Here is a 22,822-nt window from a genome sequence, read left to right on the forward strand (position 1 = left end):
ATATATGACATCTTAAGAGAGAATTCTTATCTGACTCCATCGAGTCGTGTGTGTCCACCATGTGTCCACTCTGTCCAGGGAGATATCATACAGTTATTGCTCAAGTCTACTCTTGTGTCTACCCTATTGGCCACTTGTGGAGCCTCATTGTCAACAGCCTTCTCCCGACCACTAGGAATGTGGGAGAGGTAATTCCCTCATGCCAGAAGAAAGGACTTAGGACTGCTGGGGCAGAGAAGACAGAAGATGTCTGGCACAAGTGGAATCAAATGGGATCTAGAAAGAAGATTCTGATTTTGTTCATCTACAACCACCCATTCACAGCAGTCTCACTAACTTTGAATAACTGACACATACTTAAAAAAAATTCTCAATATCAACGTTTAAAATATAGTAGCACTACTGCTATTATCTGGCCATCCTGCCTATCTCAAATAAGCTGAAGAACCGTGAAGTAAATATGCACAAAATAGAATGGGTTTTATTAATAGGTATGCCCTCTGGTCCTATTTCTGAGGCTTGTTTTTTCTTTTTTTTTTTTTTATTTTAAATCTACCATTTTTAGAAGCTGAATGTATAGCTCAGGATAGGAGATCCTGGGAGCTAACCACAGCCACAGCCCATGGCTTCAGAGCAGCAGCTGCCTTGTCTCCTTATGCATAGCTAATAATAATGATGAGAGAAATCTCATTATTATAGCACGTAGCTATATGCTCCAGGCCCTGTTCTAAGTGCTTGCATCCATCAGTGTTCAACCAGACAATCAGAACCAGTAGGTGAGTATATAAATGTTACATATATAACAAAGATTTATTTAAAGGAGTTGGTTTACATAATTGCGGGGGTCAGAGTCTGTAGGGCAGGTGTTCAGAAAGGGAAGATTCCCAGCAGGCAGGACCCCCCGGCATGAGCCAAAGCTGCTCTCCATAGGCAGGAATCTCCCTCTCCCTTTCTCCAGGGAAGGCCTTCCAACTGGTTCAGGCCACACACCCAGGATAATTTCTCTTCCAACTGATTAGTTCAGGCTTGCACAGGATAATCTCCCTAATTTAAAGTCAACTAATCAGGGACTTTAATTACATCTGCAAAATCCCTTCACAGCAGCACCTAGATTAGTGTTGGATTGAGTAAGTAGGGTCTTTAGTTCAGCCTAACCAGGTTGATGCATCAAAAAACCATCAATGCTTAATGTGAAAATTCTCTTTTTTACTCTTTGTAGTAATAATAACTATTATTATTCCATTATGTAAATGAATAGTGGCTTAGAAATGTTTAGTAACTTGCCCAAGGGCTCATAGTAAATGGCATAACCAGGTTACCAGATCAGGTCTTCTATCTTCCAAACCTGAGCTCTTTCTACAATGTTATTTGGTGACAGCCACATCTGGGTGGACCTTATGTAGAGGTCACAACTAGAGGCCAAGGCAGCCATTCATAGGAGGCCAGTGACTTACATAGTCTGGTGCAATATCTCTGTCCAGATGGAATGGCCCAAACTGGGTAGGGATTAACACACACAGTCAGATTCTGAGTTGGGGAGTTTGAAAGTGAAACACGGATAAGGACAGAGATGTAAGGGATGTATATAAAGAGAAAAGTCATAGCTGGAAATGCGGGGCAATAGAAGCCATGTAAAAGGAGAACCAGAGAGAAAGAAGAAAGATGGAGTGGATGGTGGTATTAATAATAAGAACATGAAAGAGGGAGGAGAGAGTGACCAGGACAACATAACTGGGGTGATCATGGGAGTTAAGGTGGTGAAGGCCAACTGCTGAAGGCATGGATGGGAGGTGCCCTGGCTCTGCCTTGAATCTGACACATGTACATGTACTTCCCTATGCCCACTTGCTGTTGCCATGGCAGACATATGCCTTACTCCACCTTAAGAATGTGGGTTCTGAGTTTTAGGGAGAGGGCCTAAAGGGATACTCAGTAGCTGGGGAAGCTGCTCATATCATCGTGACAGTCCTGCAGGTCTATCAAGCATCTGTGTGGTGCATGCAGCTGGCTCCTCTCTGTGGAGCTTCTCCTTTTGTCCTTCCCAGGGATGTGAGGCACAGTGGCGTCTAACGCACTGGCAGGCCACAGCTGACTGTACCCAACAGCCTCGCTGCCAGGACGGTTTGTCATGGTGCCACCTGGGAGCTTGTTGTCCATGCAGATGCTCAGGTCCCATCCAAACCAGTGAATATGAGTCTGTATTTCAATAAGAGCCCTAGTCAATTTATGTGCACATTAAAATTCAGCAGAATATATTATTCAGTGATGGCAAGGTATCTTTGACCGTGTTCCAAATTCTTTTACCTGGTGATGACGGCACGGTGATGACGGGGTTCAGTTTCATCCCATCCACTCCACGAACTCCCATTCTGCCTCCCCCACAGGGAACATGATAACTGGGTCAGAAGAGCTAGGCTGTGTAGGCTGGACGATATTCTAGTTTCCCATGGGAGCTGGCTTTGTGAATGCTCAGCCTTCTTAAATTTTTTGTATATTTTTCTATCATTCTCCATTAACTGAGGATCCTGAGTGCATGACTGTTTCTTGCAAACTAATGGACTGTAACAAATAGCTGGGGTGATTTAATTTGCAAAGCCACGGGGATTATAACAACAGTAAATTAAACATGAGAAGAAGGGCTTTTAGAAATAGGTACACTGAAAGCAACAGGAAGCTGTTGACAACAGACAAACAATCCCCAAATATAGCAATCTATGCCCTTTATTTGCGGCTGAAAATAGCCCGACAGGCCTCCAAGGGATCCGAAGCTCTCTCTGTATTGCAGAATGTACAATACACGGGGTGATAAGAATGCATGAGTCATAAGAGTCATAAGAGAAAAGTTTAGCTGTGTATAGCATACTTATTAGGAAGGCAGGGAAGCATAACATGCATGTTTAAAAGATTTTCAATAAATATGATTTCAATAATACATAATTTAGGGGTTATACAAAATCTCAGCACTGCAAAAAATAGTTTTCCAGAATGACTCATCCTCCAGGCCTCTAGAGTGCAAGGTGTATTGGAGATGCTCTTCGCTCCTTCCCATCCCCAACAAGCTTGTCTTTCCCACAGCACCAGAGCAAGCTGCCAGAGGTGCTACCTGGTTCTGTCTTCACTGCAGTGGTTGATTTTACCAAGCTGAGCCCATCACATCCACTCTCCAAAGAACCTAAGAATGGACACACAGCCTTAAGTCAGTCGAGTTGAGAAACTGAATAAAGTTGGGTATGGATCTGCTATGGTTTACCAAAGCAAGGAAAGTTGGCTGCAGAGAGAAGCTAAAAGATCCTCGGGCCCATGGTGAAACTTCTCTTGTTTCTCCTCACTCATTCTAATCCTTCTTGAGACCCTATTGTATTACCTGCTTTGGGCACCATGAAATACCCTGTGCCCTTCCAAATCATCCCACTATTTTTGGTTAGTCTAATTTGAATAGTGTCTATTCCTTGAAAACAGTTGTTCCTTGTTGAAGATAAGAGGCTTTACTAAAATCCACGATGATTTCTACTATTTTAGCAGCAGAATGTCACAAAATGAAGCACAGGGGACAGATCACAGAGGAGGAGCTCATCATAGTCACTGGGGCCAGACTGACAGCGGAGGGAATGAGGCGTTATGGCAACCAGATAAGCCAAGCATGCCAGGCTGGAGCCCTAGGCTGGCTCCTAAGTCAATGGCCGAGGGCCTAAGGTGGGTGGAAGGATCCAAGTATGAGTCTGGACTCAGGATTCAAGCTTGGTAAACACAACGGGCTGAGGTAGTTTTGGAGTCAGCATTCCTGGGTTGTTCTGGAAACAGCACTTTAGATTCTATCTCTGCCCTGATCAAATGAAGCCCATGGTCAGTAAGAAAATTAGAAGATCAATCCTGATTGTCTATCATCTAATGAATTAGAATTCAAAAAGAAAAAAGTGAAGATAGCTTTGACTCAGGCGGTGTAAAGGAAATGTATGTGACCAAAGCATTTGTACCTCTGTAATATTCTGAAATATGCTCCCTCCCAAAAAAAGTGAAGAGAGAAAACAGAAAATTTTTAAAGACATAATTAAGATAATTTAGAAAAGCTGATAAACATGAGCCTTCAGACTGAAAGGTTTTATGGTATGCTCAGCCCAGTGAATGAAGAATAATTTACAAGAAAGCATATCATTTTAGGAAATCGAGGATAAAGAGAAGTAGGATATTTTTGATAAAACAGAAGGGAGGAAAGAGTCACACACAAAGAATAATAAATAAGAATAGTATTGACTTCTTGAAAGCAACACTGAAAACAAAATGCCAGCGAAGCATTCAAAATTTAGAGGGAAAATGTTTTCCAGCCTTTTTCCAGTTAGGAATAATATATCTAGCCAATCTATCAATAAAGTATGAAGGTAAATAAGTTTATTTTTAAATAAAAAAACAAAACCTTCAGAAATTTGTCACCAATGTACCCTTTCTCAGAAAGCTAATTCAGCACATACTCCTCCAAAACAGTGGAACAAACAAAGAGACAAGTTATTCAAGAAAAGAGTATGTAGTACAAGGAAAAGGGTAAGGAAAGCTCCAGGGACTGGTGGAAGGAAACCTTAAATGTCAGCTATGCAGCAAATCTAGAGAGTAACTCTTCCAGATTGGAGAAGCAGGATAGAAGGTTCCAGAAATAATGTTTCTCCAAGTAAAGATGAAATTCACAGAATGTCTGATGTGTTTGAATGTATTGAAAAGAGTCATATTTTTGACAGAGAATTTGAGGGTAATAGGTATATAAAAAAGCAAGTCAACAACAATAAAAATTGAGGCAACTAATAACTTCAGAAAAAAAAGGCAATTGTATAAGAAAGGAAATATAGTAATTCTATACTACGGGGCTCATATATTAATAATATTAAGGTATTATTACCTATAAATATATACATTTGTATATACTGTATAAACTAATGATTAATTCAACAAAAATGAAAACAACAAAGCTGCGACAAAATGGTATTGAGAAGACGTAAAGAGAGTGTGTATGACTGTGTTGGGTTGGGGTGGGGAGAAGTAAAACTACCAAACCTTAATCTTATGAAGTGAGAAGTCAAAAGGTAATATCTAAATTAACAAATTAAGCAACAGCAGTGTGAGCCTTGTCATTACTAATATGAAGGTAATTACTAAGAAAGAACCTAAAAGAGTTGAAAGTGGCTGCTTCCTGGGGTTATGAGTCAGGCAGAAAGGGATAGTGCAGGAAACCAATGGTTCTGTTATAATCCTTACGGTGTTACTGTGTTCCATTGCATTTTACACTTGGTGCACGAGTGAGTTTGGAGCGTAGAGCACATTTTGCTATAGCGGGGCATTGTGCATGGTAGTTATTCATCATCATTGCATGGATCACAGTCCACCACCATTACTGTCCCTGCAAATGATTTTAGCCATGACACACCTGGAAATTGTTTTTCGCATTTCCCTGACACCTTGTCATCACAAGGAACAGCGTCCGAGGAAGGAGCCCCTTCCCCCTGCAGGGGCCCCTCCTACTGTTCACTAATGTGAGAAGCTTTGACTTCACCAGCTTAAATCTGTGTGAGTCAGTTGCAGGTTTTCAGAGATGATGCTTCAGGAAAAGTCTGGCTGTGGGAGGCAAGGGGCAGGTACATGGCCTCTAGAACTTGGGGAGAAAATGCTGGAAGAGCAGCTCTGTGATGAGAAAGGGGGTGAGATTGGCTGTGAAGGAGCCCAAGGGGGTGAGAAGCCAGTTTAGGGATAAAGAGAAAGGTGAAGGTTCCCTCCTCTTGTCTTCTCCCCTCCACTCCTCCGTCCTCTCCATGCTGGGATGGGAGGGGCAGAGAGACCCTAAGGTGGTGCCAGACTGGGATTTGCCCTCCTTTCCTTTTTCCCTTCTCTAACTTGGCAACAATGGAGTAGGCAGTGAGTAGGGAGCAAGGGTTGAGCCTTGGGCCCTGGAGAGGGAAGAGTGGGGGCAACTGACATGGGAGGTACCCCCTTCCCACCATTCCACATTTACAGACCTAGTCATCACACAGTGCTGGCCCAAGGGCTGCACGACGCACCCTTAAGGGGATGTATTCTTCCCACAGCCTCGCAACCAGGGAGAGGTGGTGAAAGAAAGGCTATTTCTGGCCTCAGCTGCCAGACTGGGACACGCATTCTTATATAAGGACACGCAAAGGAGGGGTAGGAAACTCAGGGTTATCGCTCTGAACTTCTCTCCTCCACTGTCCTTCTTATGCTTCTCTCACCACTGATGACATGAGCACTTCCCAGGTTTCTTCATGTGTGGTGTCATATGCAATCCCAGCCTAGATAAAGGTATTCCTCTTTTTAAAGTCATTACCAAAATACAGTACGCAAACCAAGCGTCGAATTCTCAGGCAGGTCCCAGATACCTAATGGCTTAAGAGCAGTATGGATGTTGGAGACTAAGAAGGGGGAGGGTGGAAGGGGGTTGAGGGATAAAAATCTACCTACAAAGAACAATGTACACTATTCTAGTGACCTGATGGGTACACAGAAAGCCCTGATTTCAGCAGGATACAATTTATCCACCCAACAAAAAACATTTGTATCCCCTAAAATATTTTGAAATTAAAAAAGAACTCATTTTATGACCTTTAGCCCTTTTAGGGTAAGAAGGATTGATGTTTAATGAGTTAGAGGGAATGTCTCTAGCTCTGGCGAATTGTCTGTGTGGTGGGCGTCTGCCCTCCCTCCCAACACCAGAAGAGTTTTGGGCACTTCGCTTTGTTTCAGCCTAGCGAGAGGGGCTTTAAGGAGACCAATCACAAAACTTGATATGTGTTCCTGGATTAGGGGACAGACTGGAGTACTGTCTGTGTAGTGTGGAAAATAATCATGAAATAAATGACTGGCTGAAGCCATGCATGAAGGCAGGGAAAAAGCCGAGACTGCCCTTTCACCATTTGGCAAGAATGGGTGAGGTTCCTAGGAGCCAGATGGGCGCCATGGACAGGAGTCAGGCTGGAGCCGCTGGGGGTGGGAGGCTGTGGGGTTCACTGCTGAGGCAGGAGCTGGGGAGGAGCAGCAACCAGCCAGCTAAAGAAGATACATCAGGGCCCTCTGAAGGATCCACAAATGTTTTTCCCTCCAAAAAATAATAAATAAATAAATAAATAAGAGTTAGCTTTAACCACCAAGACCATCAACACTGACCAAATCTAGTAGGTCCTTTCCGGCCTTCTTGTCTTTCTTCTACCCTGGGAATTTGGGCATAGGGTAGAGAGAAGCTGACAGAGAAAGGAAGATGTCTATTTTCTCTACTTTCTCCACTGTAGGTTTCTATACCCAGGCAGGTCCGAGCTGGAGGAAGGGGAAAGGTTCAACTTAAAATGATGTTTGGACTTTTTACTATTACGTGCACCTGAGCATTTGAATTGGTGAAATGTGACAGTTCTTGCAACTAGAAATGATTGGGGATTTTTTAATTGTCCAGCAACAAACAGAACATCTTTGGGGTTCCCTAACATTTCACCTAAGGGCTGGGAAAAAACTGGCCCACCCCAAAGAGCAGGTATAGGCTGGCATTGGGATGGAAAGATCGTGTTGCTCAACAACTTCATCCTTTTAATGAGGTTTACCCATGATGATTATGTAAATATATTTGTAATCAAATGCTGTTTGCTTATGTGTCCATATGATGGTTTTCTGAGATTTATCAATATTAAGTTAAAAAAAAACCAGAAAGCATTTTACCAAACTATGTCAAGGTTTATTTGTACCATCTAAAAAAATTTCTGGGCTGGAATAAAAAAATTAGAGGCATTCTTCTTAAAGAAGAAAAGATGAGTGGGAATAAATGAAGAAACTTAAGGTGTGGGAAGGTAAATGTAATTAAAGTAAAGGAAATCTGCAGGAAGCTTTAAGACAGAATTGGAGAGTGGAGGGATTTGGGGAGAAGCATTCGAGAGGAAGAGGTGTGTGTGTGTGTGTGTGTGTGTGTGTGTGTATGTGTTTGTGTGTGTTTGTGTTGGTAATTGTGGTGGGGGTGTCAGAGTCTTTCTCCTTAAACCTAATCTTTCCCTTAGAATAAACTAACAGGTGCTTTGAATTTTAGGAAAAATAAAATTTGAATGCATTTTAGCATTATTTAGTGTTCTTTCTTCCTTAACACATTTTTCCCCCCAGAGCTCTCCTCAGAGGCCTGGCATGGCTACAGTCTGCTGCCCTATTTTATCATGAGGAGGGTTAACCAGGAGACAGAGCAGGACTGTCTTCCAAATTTTCTTCTGGAAGTCATGAAGCAAGCATGCACCAGCAATAAACCTAGTTCCACAAGCTTGTTAGTGTACGAAGCAGCATAAAACATTGATCTATTAGTACTAAGTCTCGAATTAGCTACTAGATATTTAGAACTAGGGGAGGAGAGCCAAACAAAGAAGTTTCTTCTAAATCTATAGCAACTCCAGGCAGCTGATGAGCCACCAGCCGCTAGTCTTATGAGCAGATATTCTGGGATGCCTATTTATAGCAGCCATCTTTCACATGGGCTGGCATTGTTGTCTGGCGTTATTCTTTACTGTGTCACGGAGCTTTACTTTTGGAACGTCCGACTCCTTTTAGTAAGCTTGCCTGAGATTTTAGCCAGGCCAGCACCAAACCCTGGAATGTAGAGCTGAAAAGGTGTTGACCACGAGGCTCTAACTTCCTCCTTTTACACAGGGAGAAATTGAGGTCCCTAGAGATGAGAACACTTACTAGTTCCAGTGTAACCAACACATCCCAGGCTACTTCACTCCAAGTCTAGTGCCTTCAGCATAAATCTGAACTAAGGATTTTGCTTTGTTTTGTTTGGGGATGGTTGAGTTTTGCATATAAGCAGGGCTGAAAGTTGTTTTTTTTTTCCTCTTAAATCATATAATTAAACAAACTAACAATTTATAGTGTCTAAGGCTCCTGTATTATTTGCATAAGCCAAAGAAAGTAAAAGAGATTTATATTCTCTCAGCATTCACCACTGACGTTTAGTAAAAATAAATTTAGAATGGCATTTTGAATAACTTCAAAAGAGACTCCACCTTGCCTATTCAGGTGCAGTTATGATACATGCAGATGCTACTCAGTTGGCCAGGAAGGCTGCCACTTAGCAGGCGTGTGACCTTGCATTAGGCACCAGGCTTTATTGGGGACCAGAATTTATTGGAACTATCTTCTCTGCTGTTGGAAAAAAAAATGAGCCAAATTTGCTCATATGTAAGGATTTTTACAATTGTTAATCGCTTATGAGAATAAAGTGTAAAAATTTTCAGTAGTTGCCTGTAGTAATTGCAGAAGGACATCCTCTTTCAAGTCTCCTGTTACCAGGGCCATGGCATGGGCGGGATTTTGCTCTAGGGCTGCAATTGACATAGATTACAAGGGCACATAGACACACGGCAGCCATCTTTCACATGGGCTGCCATTGTTGTCTGGCACGGGGAGAAGCTGACAGAGAAACCAAGATGTCTATTTCCCCTACTTTCTCCAGGTTTTCAGACCCAGGCAGGCCTGAGCTGGAGGAAAGGGAAAGATTCAACCTAAAATGTGTGACTTTGAGCTATGCGGGGATCTTGTTACTGTGGTCATCTCTTGCTGGACTCTTAACGTATACGTTGTGTAGGATAGGCATAGTCTGCGGAATATCCACTTGGATAGCTTTGTCTCGGTAGAATGCCTTTTGGTTTTTAAAACCTCAAAGAACATAGTTAGGTCTTAAATTGATATTTTGGAGCAATGTTTATAAAAATTACAAGCACATGTTATTTTGTTGCACTTTGCTTTATTGCATTGCACAGATTGTGGCAACCCTGTGTCAAGCAAGTCTGCTGGTGCCGTATTTCCAACAACAAGCTCACTTCATGCTCTGTGTCATATTTTGGTAATTTTCGTGATATTTCACACTTTTTCATCATTATTAAATCTGTTATGGTCATCTGGGAAGGTGATCTTTGATACTATTATTATAATTGTTCTGGAGCACCACAAACTACCCATAGAAATTGGTGAACTTAATTGGCAAATGTTGTGTGTGTTCTGAGTACTCCACTGACCAGTCATTCCCCATCTCTCTGCTTCTCCTCGGGCCTCCCTATTATCTGAGACAAAATGATATTGAAATTAGGCCACTTAATAACCCTGCAATAGTTTCTCAGTGTTCAAGTGAATGGAAGAGTCACAGGTCTCTCACTTTAAATCAGAAGCTAGAAATGATTAAACTTCATAAGGAAGGCCTGTTAAAGCTGAGAAAGGCCAAAAACTAGGCCTCTTGTGCCAAGCAGTTAGCCAAGTTGTGAATGCAAAGGAAAAGTTCTGGAAGGATATTTAAAATGCTACTCCAGCAAACACATGAATGATATGAAAGCAAAAGCCTTATTGCTGATACGGAGAAAGTTTTAGTGATCTGATTAAAAGATCAAACCAGAGTCACTCAACATTCCTTTCAGCTTAATCTATAGCAAGGCCCTAACTCTCTTTAGTTCTATAAAGGTTAAGAGGGTGACTGAATGGTTGCAATCTCATGATAAACCTTGAGTGGATGAGGAGTTGTTTCTTGAGTGGGTGATGAGCATAGAAATTGGTTTCTTGAGGTAGAATCTATTCCTGGTGAAGAGGCTATGCAGATTGTTGAAATGACAACGGAGGATTTAGAATATTGCGTAAATTCAGTTGATAAAGCAGTGGCAGGGTTTGAGAGGATTGACTCCAATTTTGAATGAAGTTCTACATTCTACTGCGGATAAAATGATGTCAAAGAATATCACATGTTACAGAGAAATCTTTTGTGAACAATTCAATTGGTGTGGCAAACAAACTTCATTGTTGTCTTATTTTTAAGAAATTGCCACTTGCCATCCCAACTTCAACCCTGATCGTTTAGCAGCCATCAACATTGAGGCAAGAATCTCCACCAGCAAAATGATTGCAGCTTGCTGAACGCTCACATGATTTTTAGAATTTCTTAGCAATAAAGTGTTTTTTAATTATGTACAGTTTTTTAAACATAATGTTATTGCACACTTAATAGTCTATAGTATAGTATAAAAATGACTGTTATATGCACTGGTAAACCAAAAAATTTGTGTGACCCACGTTATGATATTTGTGATATTCTTTTTATTGTGGTGGTCTGGAACAGAACCTGCTATATCTCTGAGGTTTGCTTGTACATTCATATTCCGAAACTACAACAAAATACTTTTTCCAAAATGGTAGATATTTGTGTGGAAACTTATTGATTATATATTAAACTCAACTGATGGGAAGTCAAAATTATAGGAGGACAGTTTGAAAATGTAGCAAATGTCAACAAAGGGGAGCTTAAATGGATTAAAAAAGACATTTGGATGTCTCCTAAAAGTGTCTCCTAAAAGTCTGGTACTTAGTGCAAGCCACTCACTGCCATGTGCTATTGTGTGCTCGGCTGGTCCTTAGCACCTTCCCTCAGTGATTGACATTGCAGGTGGAACAAATTCTGCACTTAATTCCTCTTCATGAAGTTTTTTAAGAGCTCCTTAATAAGCTTTTAACCCATCTCTTCAAAACCAGCCTACTTTGCAAAAGCAACAATTTTCACTTTGGCTCCATTTCCTCTTCAAAGTCTTTAACATAGGCCACAAATTATAGGGTTAGTTTCTTACATGTAACTTTCATCTTTTGTGGAGAACATTTTTGCTATTTTTTCTTGTTGAACTCCATAATTATCCTTTGCCATAAATATTTGGTTCTGTTTGTCATAGCAAAGTGCCAAACTAAACAGCTATATTCTCAAACCTCTCTTGCAGGTAACCATGTGACAGAATTCTAATCACTGGGATATAAATGGAAGTTGTTGGGGAGGCTCCTAAACAAAGAAGCATGTGTATATTTGCCCTAGATTTTCTCCTGCCTTTTGTTTGAAACATGGAAATGATGGCTGGAGCTTCAGCAGTCATCTTGAGAACATGAGAATTCGAAGGTCACACCGAAGAATGGTGAAATAGAAAACTAGAAAGAGCCTGGATCTCTGATGACATCAAGAGCACTACACTAGACCTGCATCAGCTCCCTTTGCATTTCTTCTATACTAGAGAAAAATGAACCTTGAATATGCTCAATGTACAATTTTTGGGGGAGGGGAACACAATTTATAAGTGATAAATATATCTTGTCTAATTTTGTCTAACTTTCTCTGAGATCATTTGCCCAACCCTAATTTGGAATGATCTTATCCACTCCATCCAAGCCAGATCCTCCATTTCTCAGACTCACATTCTATAAGAAATCTTCTACTCATCTTGTTTTTCTCTGATCAGTCTTATAATTAATAATTATTTAATTTTTTGATGTTTGATTCAATCTCTCTTACATGTAATTTTTAAAATATATAGTCCCTTTTCTGTGTTTTATATCCTTCAAGATGGAAAGCCATTGACCAGATACCTGTTGGAGTTTCTTTGGCTATCTCTCACTACTCCATAGTTGGGCCTTGCAAAGTAGTGAGCCCCCCCCCCCCAATACTATATGAATACTTATTGAATGCACTTTGTCAAATCTAGAGAAACATGGGGTGAGGGTTTATAATTGCTAAATTCTTGATCTTTTTTGTTCACATTAACGAGGCTTGGGTTGTGAAGCTGGTGGTGGTCCAACTGCCTCATCCTACAACTGGCTTCAACATTCCACATTTCCCACAGAAGGAGAAGTGAGGTCTTCCACCCTTTCTGGAGTACCCACCCATTCTGTTTCTGGGTTTTCCCCAGGGGCTTTAGGGTATTGTTCCTCATTTTCTCTTCCTGCCTCTCCTCTTCTACCTCCCCTTGTCCCTTTCTCCCTTTCCTTCCCTCCCCTCCCCACCTCCTTTCTCTTTTTGTTATTCTCTTTTTTCTTCTTCTGAACATCAAACTTTTTTTTAACAATACTAGAAAACAAAAGTTCCAAAATCTATGAGAAATTAGTATCAATCTAACCCTTTCCTAGCTTTTTCTCTGCCTGGAAACAAACTCCTTTGCCTGAACTCACCCACAATCTTTTACTTGTCATTCAAATGATTTCTAATATTCTTTCTTTTCTAGGAAGTCTTATTCAATAGACTGACAGTGTTAGGGGCAATCTACTCCTGTATCCATTCAGTAAATGTGTCCAAATCTACTCTGTGCTCAGTATTCTGAGACACTGCTGTAGGGGGTTGGGGGATGTCAAAGGTAAAATGAAGTATGACTTCTTACCTAAAAGAATGTACAATCTGGTGCATTTTGAAATTCACATGGACAGAATTCAGTAAAGTTATTCATCCTGTTATAAAGATATTTAAGACTAAGTGCCATCAGTCTAAACCAAAGAGAAGAAATAATCTCAGAGCTTGAAGACAAAGCTCTTGAGTTAACCCAAAGAGGCAGAGAAGAGAAAAAAAAGTTTGAGCAATCACTGAGAGAGATAGGTAACTATGTGAAGCTAACTAACATACAAATTATAGGTATACTTGAGGGAGAAGAATAAAGAGCTACAAGCATGAAAACCTATTTGAGGGAATTTATTGAGGAAAACTTCCCTGGTATTGCCAGAGATTCAGACATACAGATACAAAATGGTCATCAAATACCAGGAGGCTTCACAGCAAATAGGACATCTCCAAGACACATATTAATCAACCAAAGTCAAATGGCCAAAGTCAAAATGAAGGAGAAAATTCTGCAAGCAGCAAGAAGACAGCAACAACTAACCAACAAAGGAAAACTTAGACTAACTATAGACTTCTCAGCAGACTCCTTACAAGCTAGAAGGGGTTGGGGCCCCATCTTCAATCTTTTTATACAAAAAAACTTGCCAGCCTAGATTTTTGTATTCTGCAAAATGAAGTATGACAATTGATGGATAAATTAAGTCTTTTACAGACAAACACACACTGAGGGACATTGCCATGACCAGACCTGACCTACAGGAAATACTCAGAACTGCATTATACATGAATCAACACAACAGCAACAGATACTCACCAGTGTAAAAATCACCCAGTAAAACCCTAAAAATCACAACTCTTATAAAACAGTAGCAAAAGAGGGAAAACAAAGCAACAAAGTACTACCCAAGATGATGAATAGGTTGACATCTCACATATCAATTCTATCACTCAATGTTAATAGTCTGAATGCTTCTCTCAAAGACACAAGCTGGCTAAATGGATTAAAAAACACAACCCAACTATCTGCTATCTCCAGGAAACACATCTAAACCACAAGGAACACACAGACTCAACCTGAAAGGATGAAAAATATATTCCACACAAATGAAAACAAAGATAGAGCAGGTGTAGGCATTCTTATATCAGACAATATTGACTTTAAACCAAAAAAGGTAAAGAAAAACAAAGAAGGTCATTATAGACTGGTAAAGGAAGAAATTCAACAAGAAGACATAATAATCCTAAATATATATGTGCCTACCACAGGAGCTCCCAGATACATAAAGCAAATTTTACTAGAGCTAAGCAAAGAAACAAATAGCATTATTGTAATTGCTGGGGAACTCAACACCCTACTGTCAGAGCTAGACAAATCATCAAAGCAGAAAATAAATAAAGAAACAATGGACTTAAGCCAGACTCTAAATCAAATAGACCTAACAAAACATTTTACCCCCAAATACTGAATATACACTCTTCCTGACAGCATATGGGACATTTTCCAAGACTGATCATATCTTAGGCCACAAAATAGATCTCAAAAATTCAAAAAATTTGAGGTTATGTCATATATATTCTTGGACCACAGTGGAATAAAACTAGAAATCAATCACAAGAAAAATACTCAAATCTACACAAAGTTATGGAAATTAAACAACTTGCTGCTGAATGATTATTGAGTCAAGAATGAAATTAAGATGGAATCAATAAAAAAATAAAAATAAAAAGATGGAAACAAAAGATTCTTTGAACTGAATGACAAAGGGGTCACAAGCTATAAAAATCTAGGGTACTAGGCAAAAAAATTCCTCAAGGGAAAATTCATAGTCTTAAATGCCTATACCAAAAGGACAGAAAGATCACAAATTAACAACCAAATTTCACATTTCAAAGAGCTAGAAAAGGAAGAGCAATTCAAACTCTAATCCAGAAGAATAAAACAAGTAGCAAAAGTCAGAGCAGAACTAAATGAAATGGAAAACAACAACAACAAAATAATATAAAGGATCAATGAAACAAAAAGTTGATTCTTTGAAAAGATAAACAAAACTGACAGAACTCTTGGTATATTAATCAGAAATGGAAGAGAAAGAACCCAAATAAGCTCAATCAGAAATGAAAAAAGAGACATTCCAACTGATACCACATAAACACAAAACATCATCCATGAATACTATGAAAGTCATTGCACACATAAACTAGAAAACATAGAGGAAATGGACAAATTCCTAGAAACACACAATGTCCCAATATTCAATCAGGAAGAAATTGAACTCCTGAACATACCAATAATGAGCAGCAATATCAAAGCAGTAATAAAAAATCTTCCAACAATTAAAAGCTGTGGATCAGATGGATTCACAGTTGAATCCTGCTAGACCTACAAAGAAGAGCTGGTACTCATACTATAGAAATTATTCCATAACATTGAGAAGGAGGGAATTCTTCCCAATTCATTCTATGAAGCCACCTTGATACCAAAGCCAGGAAAGGACACACACAAAAAAGAAAACTACAAACCAATATCCTTTATGTGTATAGATGCAAAAATCCTCATAAAATGTTGACAAACTGAATTTGACAACACATAGAAAAAAATAATCCACCATGACCAAATGGGCTTCATCCCAGGGATTCAAGGATGGTTTAACATAAGTAAATGAATAAATGTGATTCACCACATAAGCAGAAGCAAAATCAAAATAATATCATCTCAATAGATGCAGAAAAAGCATTTGACAAAAATCCAGCATACTTTCATGAAAATAGCCGGCAACAAAGTAGGCATAGAAGGAATATGTCTCAAAATAATAAAATCCATATATGACAAGCACACAGCCAAAATCATGCTTAATGGGGAAAAGTTGAAAACATTCCCCCTAAGAACTGAAACAAGATAAGGATGCCCACTGTTACCACTTCTATTCAATGTAGTTCTGGAAGTCCTAGCCAGAGCAGTAAGGCAAGAGAAAGAAATAAAGGGTATCCAAATCACTTTTTGCTGATGATATGATCTAGAAAACCCCAAAGATTCCACTAAGAGACTCCTAGAATTGATAAATAAATTCAACAAAGTCTAAGGTTAAAAAAATCAATGTTCATAAATCAGTAGTTTTTCTCTATACTAATAACAGTTAAGCTGAGAGTCAAATCAAAGGCTAATACCATTCACAATAGCTATAAAGAAAATAAAATACCTAGGGAAATACTTAATCAAGGAGATGAAAGATCTCTACAAGGAGAACTACTAACTACTGAGGAAAAAGATCAAAGAGGACACAAATGAATGGTAAAATATGTCATGCTCATGGATTGGTAGAACCAACATTGTTAAAATGTCCATACTACCCAAAGTGATTTATAGATTCAATGCAATCCACATCAAAATACCATCATCATATTTCACAGATGTAGAAAAGATAGTTCTATGCTTCAATTGGAACTAGAAAAGATCCCAAATAGCCAAAGCAATCTTAAGCAAGAAGAACGAATCTGGAGGCATCACATTACCAGACTTCAAACTATACTATAATAACCAAAACAGCATTGTATTGGTATAAAAATAGAGACATAGACCAATGGAATGGAACAGAGAACCCCAATATAAAACTATTTACATATAGCCAACCAATCTTTGACAAAGCAGACAACAATGCATACTGGGTAGAAGGAGCCCTATTCAAATAAATGGTGCTGGGTAAATTAGATAGCCACACGCAGAAGACCGAAACAGGACACCTATCTCTTACCACTCACAAAAATTAATTCAAGATGAATAAAAGACTTAAATGTAAGGCATGAAACAATAAGAATTATTAAAGAAAATGTTATAAAAACTCTTCTAGATATCAGCTTAGGCAAAGAATTTATGATTAAGACCCCAGTGGCAATTACAGCAACAACAAAATAAATAAATGAGATTTGATTAAATTAAAAAGCTTCTGCACAGCCAAGGAAATAATTAACAGAGCAAATAGACAACCTACAGAATGGGAAAAAATATTCACAAACTATACATCTGATAAAGGGCTAATATTCAGATCTACAAAGAACTCAAGCAAATCAGCAAGAAAAAAAATCAAACTACCCCATTGAAATGTGGGGAAAAAACATGAATAGTAGCTTTTCAAAAGAAGTTAGACAAATGGCCAACACACATATGAAAAAATGCTCAATGTTGCTAATCATCAGGGAAATGCAAATTAAAACCATAATGAGATATCACCTTACCCGTCAGAATGGTTTTTATTAAAATGTCCAAAAACAATAGACACTGGTGTGGGTGCAGAGAGAAAGGAATACTTATACAATGTTGATGGGACTGAGAATTGGTACAACTTCGAATGGAAAACAGTATGGATATTTCTCAAAGAACTAAAAGTAAGCCTTCCATTCAACCCAGCGATCCCACTACTGGGTATCTACCCAAAGGAAAACAAGGCATTTTATCAAAAGCACACTTGTAATGGAATGTTTATCATAGCATAATTTACAATTCCAAAGATGTGAAATCAACCCAAGTGCCCATCAATTCATGAGTAGATTCACAAAATCATATGTATACCATGGAGCACTACTCAGCCATAAAAATGATGAATTAATGCCTTTTCAACAATTTGGGTGGAAGTGGAGACCATTATTCTAAGTGAAGTATCTAAAGAATAGAAAAACAAACACCATGTGCACTCACTATTAAATTGGAACTAACCGATGAGCACACATGTGTACAGAGGGAAGTAAAACTCAGTGGAAATCAAGCAGGAGGAAGGGAAAAGGGTAGGGGCAAAAACCTACCTAACAGGTACAATGAACACTATTTGGGTAGTGGGCACACTTATAGCTGTGACTCAAACATTACAAAAGCCATCCATGTAGCCAAAAGCATTTTTACTCCCTTAATATTTTGGAGTGAAAAGAAAAAAACAAAGAAAGTTAAAAAAAAAGACTAAATGCATCATCCTCTCCTGCCTTCTGACATTATGACTACCCCCCACCCCTTGTCCAAAGGGACAATCAGCGCACTCATGAAGTGCCTGCTGAATTCCTTCCTTGCTAGTCAGCCCACTTTTCACACTAACTCTTTGTTTGCTCATGATGTGACTTCTACATTATTAAATTAATGCATTTATAATTGGATTATTATTTCAAAAATTAATCTATCAATCAAACAGTAGGTAATAAGCACTTATTATTATATGGATAGCATTAGGCTAGTTATTTTGGGAGTGCAAAAAAAGGTTGACTATATGATATGGTCCTGCTTCTTTTCTTCTTCATCTCTTCTAGGAAGACTTTGCTGATTTTGCCCTATCCCTGGCAGAGTTATTAAAAATTTGTCCTATTCCCATACCAATGATAATGATGATTAATTATTAATTGAGATTTAATAAGTGGGGGACACTTTGCTGAGAACTGTACCTGAATGTTTTCATTTAATCCTCTCAGCAAACCTCAACATATGTATTATTATTATTCCAGTTTTATAGATAAGGAGACTGAAGTTCATTTAACAAACCTGACCAAAGCTCTGTAACTAGTAAATGGGAGAGGGGAATTCCAATGTGGGTCGTCTAATATCATCACCTCTAGTTTAGAGGGACAGGGATTGTCTTGATTTGCTCAGGCTGTCGCAATGAAAAAACATAGCTCATGTGGTTTCGACAACAGAAATTTATTTCAGCACAATTCTGGAGGCCAGAAAGTCCGAGATCAAGGTCTGGCAGGGGTTTCAGTTTCTGGTGAGGGCTCTTTTCCTGGGTTGCATATGGCTGTCTTCTCACTGTGTCCTCCCATGGAGGAGGGAGAGCAAGCTCTCTAGTGTTTGTTGTTATAAGGACAAGAATCCCATCATGAGGGTTCTCTGGGGATTTCATCTAACTCTACTTCCTTCCCACTGGCCCCATCTCCATCTACCATCACACTGGGGGTTAGGGCTTCAGCATGTGAATTTTGGAGGGATACAAACATTCAGTCCATAACAAGAATCAAGGTTTAGGGAGGTTATACAATATAGCCCAGGTCAGAGTTAGTAGGTGACAGAGCAAGGACTGGGTTCCAGATTTCTGGAGGCCGATGGGCCTCTTTTACTCTGAGTCAGGAAGGCATAGGGGTTAGAAAGAACAGGGAGGATCCTTGGTACCGCCAGACAGTCTGGATTCTCAAACAACATTGCAGGTCAGGACATCTTAACCTTGATATCTATAAAAATAAACAGATATTTTCTTTTCTGCTACATCATATTGGCAAACTTATGAAGAAAGAAATAAGCCTCTTTTCATCTGATTGAGAGCCAATGAGTAATTAACCCTCAATAAATGAAAGCTTGGTCTTTAGGAAAGGGCTACCTCTCATAATTTTTGAGATTATATCTTAAGTAGCGATTTTGTATTAATAGAATAATAATGTTTTGGTGAGGCTTGTGGGTTCTTGCCAACATTTTCAATATGGTAGCAGTTGAGATTTTGACAGGAAACAGATGGCACATTAAGATTGGGCAATTTGAAAAGAGTTTGATGAGAAGTCTACCTACAAGCATGTGGGCATGGCTCAGGAAAAGCCACAGGGGATGCTGTGTCACTCTGTGCCAGTGTGGGCTCTTGTTGGCACTACTGGGCCTGAAGGGACAAGTGGAAGGAGAGGTTGGAACCCAGAGAAAGAGGGGGGGAGCTGTAAGAGAGGGCTGTCTGACCAGCAAACCCTGGAAATGGTCACCACCTCACTTTCTTCCTGCCTCTGATCACCGGGCACTGCTTCCCACTGGCTGAATGTGACCAGAGCTAAAAGAGACTACGGTGATGCACTCCACACATGTTAGCCTGCTGGGGCAACAGCTGGATTGAAAAGTGTAGAGAAAAAACTATAAAGGAAGGATATCCAGCACAAATACCATTTTCAATGAAACTGTGGTTTGGGAAGTTCTCTTGACTGCCATTTAAGTTGTTTTGCCTCTTTCTATTAAATCTCATAGGTGGTAGGTAACCTACTGTTTGGCATGGTTTATTTTCGTATGTAAAATGGAGAGAAAAAGATGTAGGATGAAATTAGATATCTTCTTTACTCAAAAAGAACGAAAAAATATCCTATTTAATCCTACTGTACTTAAGAACTGGGTACAGTTTAAAATAAACCAAGTTTTTGATTGATTGGGCCACATTGGTACTTAAGATCAATTTATTGATAAGAAATCTGAACCAGTTTTTTTTTTTTTTTTTTTTTTTGAGACAGAGTCTCACTTTGTTGTCCAGGCTAGAGTGAGTGCCGTGGCGTCAGCCTAGCTCACAGCAACCTCAAACTCCTGGGCTTGAGTGATCCTTCTGCCTCAGCCTCCCGAGTAGCTGGGACTACAGGCATGCGCCACCATGCTCGGCTAATTTTTTATATATATATCAGTTGGCCAATTAATTGCTTTCTATTTATAGTAGAGACGGGGTCTCGCTCTTGCTCAGGCTGGTTCTGAACTCCTGACCTTGAGCAATCCGCCCGCCTCGGCCTCCCAAGAGCTAGGATTACAGGCGTGAGCCACAGCGCCCGGCCTGAACCAGTTTAAGAGACAGTATTTTGTAGAAACCACTCTGGCAGCTAACTAAGGAGATGGACTGGTAAACTGTGTCCTCTATTTCTGCACAACCAAGAGGAAATAATGTTTGGAGTCAGGGAATAAAAGGTCAGCATCCAGCTATTCCACTCAGCAGGGCACAGCCAGGGCAAATTAGATCATCTCAGCTTCTTTATGAAGAACTGAGGAACAGAACCATGCCTCCTTCCGAGGGCTGTTGAGAAGACATTTGGCATAGTCTGGCACAGACAGCAAGTATTCCATAAACGCTAGATATCATACCTTGGGTGAGTTGAGAACCTGGCCAACAAATAGCAGACTATCTTTTTCTACCTAAAGAAGTGATGCCTTTGCTAGAATGTTGGCTTTTTAAAAATGAAAATGGGGCTTTAAAGGGGATATGTGCTTTTTTCAGAAAATGGTTCATTATGGGTATTTTTGTGGTCTATGATACAACACAACGAAATCAAAGTTTTCCAGAAGCATGTACAAACTGAGGCTCAAAAACTTTCTGAGGTATCAAAGCAGGACTGAGGTTAAGAACCGAGGGGCAGCAGGGGAGGAGCAGAAGCTGCCCTTTTCTGACCATGGGAATTTTTCTGCAGCTGTGGCAGCCAAAAGATACCTTGAAGGTCAAATGCAAAGAGGATGGGCATAGCTGTCACTCTCTCCCATGACTATATTAGACCCAGGAGATAAATTTCCCTTTTCGGCAGTCCCCTGTCTGACACACCTCCACTAACCTGGTGGCATAGAGTCAGGATCAAATGGCTCCAAACCCTGGGACATAATGAGGTGGTTGTTCAGCATAGAAAAGAGTATTCCTCTTGCTTTTTAATTAAAAAATATCTTCATTAAAGCTTATTTTCAAAAGCCTCAAACTTTAATAAAAAATAACAAAACATAACTTAAAATCTTCCATTGTAGACAGTATTTCTGTTTAAGTAATTTTTAACTGTTTTTAAGAATTAGTAGCAGAAATACTCTTTCTCAGACCCAGAGTGGGTTTTTCCCACTCTAATTTCCTCTTTTTATTTGGTCTCAAAGACTCTGGCGGTTTCCTTTTACCCTGTCCTTTGACTTCCGTATGTCATGTTTGAAAGTCACTGCTTTCTGGCTCTTCTTGGATTTTCTACTGAAGGAAGTTTCCTTCCTACTCACAGCCCCCTCTTTTTTTAGTACCACTTCCAAAGCAATCCACCCTCATGAAGACACAGGCAGATGTTCTTTCTTCCTGTGATTACTAAACCTCAGATCTAATTCTCCTATAATAAAGTCTTCCTTTCTCTTGCCTCTTTCCAAATTAAACTGGTTAACTTACTCTCTATAAAATGAATTTGATTATTTTCTGTATGTCTCATTCTTTTTGTGGAGATTGCTTTCCTGTGCAATGAGGATTTTTTTTTACAACTTTATGCACTCATAAAACAGAAATAGAACAAGGTTTTCACTGGTTTCAACATCTTATACTTACTGCAGTTGTTCAAAATGAAGCTTTCTTAAGTCCATACAATGGGAAAAAAATTTTTTGGAAGGACTATCCAAATGGAGTGGCACCAAGAAACTGAAGTCTCCACTCTTGTATGCAACCAAGACCAACTCGGTCTAAGGGGCTAACATATTGCACACTTGTAGTGTATCCTGGAAACTTGGGGAAAACATTTCCTCCTTTGCATGGAGGTAGTGAGATTCTGCTTTCTAAGAGAAGATGAATAAGAGGAAGCAGAAATTTTTTGAACTTCTTGTGGGGATGTAGAACAGCTGCCTGGGGACAGTTTGAAGGGAGAGTTAGGAATGGCAAGGGGAGCTCAGTAATTGGGTTCTATGAAGTCAAACTTCAAGCCTACTTTAGCAAATAAATATATGATCCATAGCTTTGAAATCATTCTTTTTTATTTGATTCAAAGGATTGAAGAAAATGTTCATAGAACATAGCCAGATGATTAATTGATTCAGAGGGGGCCAAGAGCACCTTTGCTTAACAAGTTAGATGAGCCAATCCTACTCAATGCTGATTAAGAATATGGAGAAAACTGGTGTCAGGATGGTCTTTTCTTCCCACCCACCCTCAGCTGGCAGCTAGTGTTGCCTGCAGTACCTTAGAATGTGCTTCCTATAAGCTGGCCACT

Source organism: Microcebus murinus, chromosome 11 (genome assembly GCF_040939455.1).
Source record: "Microcebus murinus isolate Inina chromosome 11, M.murinus_Inina_mat1.0, whole genome shotgun sequence".
Lineage (NCBI taxonomy): Eukaryota > Metazoa > Chordata > Mammalia > Primates > Cheirogaleidae > Microcebus > Microcebus murinus.